The sequence below is a fragment of the Chrysochloris asiatica genome, unplaced genomic scaffold (genome assembly GCF_000296735.1).
Source record: "Chrysochloris asiatica unplaced genomic scaffold, ChrAsi1.0 scaffold00007, whole genome shotgun sequence".
NCBI classification, from domain to species: Eukaryota; Metazoa; Chordata; class Mammalia; order Afrosoricida; family Chrysochloridae; genus Chrysochloris; species Chrysochloris asiatica.
Window position 1 is genome coordinate 32,684,114 of NW_006408525.1, and position 3,693 is coordinate 32,687,806.

A 3,693-nucleotide genomic window follows, 5' to 3' on the forward strand; every position below is an offset into this window, starting at 1 on the left:
CCTCCAACACCATAACTCAAAAGCATAATTTCTTCTACGGTCTTCCTTATTCACTGTCCAGCTTTCGCATGCATATGAAGTTATTGAAAATACCATGGCTTGGGTCAGGCACACCTTAGTCCCTAAACTGACATCTTTGCTCTTCAACACTTCAAAAAGTTCTCGTGAAGCAGATTTGCCCAATGCAAATCGTTTGATGTCTTGACTGTTGCTTCAGTGAGTGTTGATGGTTGATCCAAGAAGAACGAAATCCTTGACAACTTCAATCTTTTCTCCATTGATAAGAATGTTGTTTATTGGTCTAGTGGGAGGATTTTTTTTTCCTTAAATGTTTTATTGTGAATTACGTGATAGTTTACATGGGAGAACATTAGTTTTACATTAATTCCATCATATATCGTCTCATTGCCATGGTTACAATCCCTAGTGGTGAGGATTTTTGTTTTCTTTACATTGAGATGTAATCCACACTGAAGGCTGTGGTCTTTGATCTTCATCAGTAAATATTTTAAGCCCTCTTGGATTTCAGCAAGCAAGGTTGTATCATCTGCATATCACAGGTTGTTAACGAGTCTGCCTTTAATCCTGATGCCACATTTTTCTTCATATAGCCCAGTTTCTTGGATTATTTGCTCAGCATACAGGTTGACTAGTATAGTGAAAGAATCCAGCCCTGTCTCACACCTTTCTTAATTTTAAACCATTCAGTGTTCCCATGTTTTGTTTGAACAACTGCCTCATGGTCCAAGTACAGATTCCTCATGCACATAATTAAGTGTTCTGGACAACTCATACTTTGCAATGTTGCCCATAACTTGTCATGATCTACACAACTGAAAGCCTTTGTGTAGTCAATAAAGCACAGGTAAACATCTTTCTGGTATTCTCTGCTTTCAGCCAAGATCCATCAGACATCAGCAATGAGATCCCGTGTTCCATGTCCTCTTTTGAATCTAGCTTGAACCTCTGGAAGTTCTCTGTCAATGTATGATTGTAGCCGTTTCTGTATTACTTTTAGTAAAACTTTACTCGCATGGGATATCAAAGAGATTGCTTGATGATTTCCACATTTCATTGGGTCACCTCTCTTTGGAATGGGCACAAATATGGATCTCTTCTAATCAGTAGGTAAGATAGCTGTCTTCCAAATTTCTTGGCAGAGATAAGTGAATGCCTCCAGTGTTGCCTGCCTCACTTTCTTGAAAGATTTCAATTTTTATTCCATCAACTTCTGGTGCCTTGTTCTTTGCCAATTCCTTCAGTGCACCTTTGACTTCTTCCTTCAGTATTATTGGCTCTTGATCCTATGTTACTTCTTAAAATGGTTTAACATCAACAATTTCCCTTTGGTGCAGTGACTCTGTGTATTTCTTCCATCCTCTTTCAATATTTTCTGCATCATCCAATAACCTGCCCAGAAAATCCCTCAATAGTGAAAGTCAAGACTGGAATTTTTCCTTAAATTCCCCCAGCTTGAGAAATGCTGAGCGTGTTCTTCCCTTCTAGTACTCTGACTCCAGATCTTTGCACATTTCGTTGTAATATTTGACTTTGTCTTCTTGAGCTGACTTTTGAAATTTCCTGCTCAGCTTTTTTACTTCCTTATTTCTTACATTTACTTTAGCATCTCTACACTGGAGAGCAAGTTTCAGTGTCTCTTCTGACATTCATTTTGATCTTTTCCTTCTTTCTTGTCTTCTTAATGACTTTTTGCTTTTTTCCTGTATGATGTAATGCCAGAAGATGAGCCCCTCAGGTTGGAAGGCACTAAAAATGCAACTGGGGAAGAGTTGCCTCCGCAAAGTAGAGTTGACTATGTTGATGCAAATGGAGTAAAGCCTTTGAAACTTTCATTTGCTGATGAGGCACAACTTAAAATTAAGAGAAACAACTGTAAACATTCTTTAATCATCAGAACATGCATTATATGAAGTATGAATCTAGGAAAATTGAAAATTGTAATTTAATGGAATGCATAAACATCAATATAGGCATTAATGAGCTGAAATGGACTGGCATTGGCCATTTTGAATTTGACAATCACACAGTTAACTATGCTGGGAATGACAAATTGAGGAATGGTGTCACATTCAACATCCAAAAGAGCATATATGATCTGTCTTGAAGAACAACGCTGTCTGTAATAGGATAATATCCATATGCCTACAGGGAAGACCACTATTACTCAAATTTATGCACCAACCACTAAAGCCAGTGATGATGAAATTGAAGAATTCTACCAACTTCATCAGTCTGAAATTGATGAAACATGCAGTCAAGATGTACTGATAATTACTGGTGATTGGAATGCAAGGGTTGGGAAATAAGAGAAAGGATCAGTAGTTGGAAAATATGGGCTTGGTGATAAAAATAATGCTGGATATCACATGATAGAATTTTGCAAGACCAATGACTTATTCATTGCGATACTTTTTTAAAACAACATAAAAGACGACTATACACATGGACCTCACCTGTTGGAATACACATAAATTGAATTTATTACATCTGTGGAAAGAGATGATGGAAAAGTTCCACATCATCAGCCAAAACAAGGCTAGGGGCTGATTGTGGAATACATCATCAATTGATCATATGCAAGTTCAGGCTGAAGATGAAGAAAATGCAAACAACTCCACTAGAGCCAAAATATGACCTTGAACATATCCCACCTGCATTTAGACATCATTTAAAGAACAAATTTGATACATTAAACAGTAAATCCCGAAGACCAGAAGAGTTGTGGGATGACATCAAGAACATCATACAGGAAGAAAGCAAAAAGTTCATTAAGACAAGAGAGAAGGAAAAGACCAAAATAGATGTCAGGAGAGACACTGAAACTTGCTCTCTAGCATAGAAATGCTAAAGCAAATGGAAGAAATGAGGAGGCAAAAGATCTGAGCAGAAAATTTCAAAGGTAGTTTGAGAAGCCAGTTAAATATTATAATGAAATGTGCAAAGACCTGGAGTTAGAAAACCAAAAGGGAGGAACACATTCAGCATTTGTCAAGCACAAGGAACTGAAGAAAAAAATTCAGTCTCAATTGCAATACTGAAGGATTCTATAGCCAAAATGGAGTCCTGGTATGGCACTGTGTGCTAATGCGCTGGACTGCAAAGTAGCTTTGAACCACAAGGTAGTTGGTTCAATCTCACCAGCTGCTCCTCGAAAATCCTTTACAGGGTTGCTATAGTTGGAATCGACTCAATGGCACTTAAGAACAACAACAACATGGGCAAAATACAGAATGCCCCAAGCATCAAAAGAAGATGGAAGGAGTACACAGAGTCACTGTACCAAAAAGAAATGGTCGATACTGAACCATTTCAGGAGGTAACATACAATCCAAGAGCCAATGATACTGAAGGAAGAAGTCCAAGGTGCATCAAAGACATTGTTAAAGAACAATGCTCTGTGAATTGATGGAATATAAATGGAAATCTTTCAACAAACTGATGCGGCAGTGGAGGCTCTCAGTCATCTATGCCAAAAAATTTGAAAGACAGCTACCTGGCCAACTGATTGGAAGAGATTCATATTTACGTACATTCCCAAGAGAGGTGACCCAACAGAATGCAGTAATCATTGGACAATATCATTAGTACCTCATACAAGTAAAATTTTGTTAAAGATAATACAAAAACGGCTGCAACCATACCTTGAGAGAGAACTTCTAGAGGTTCAAGCAA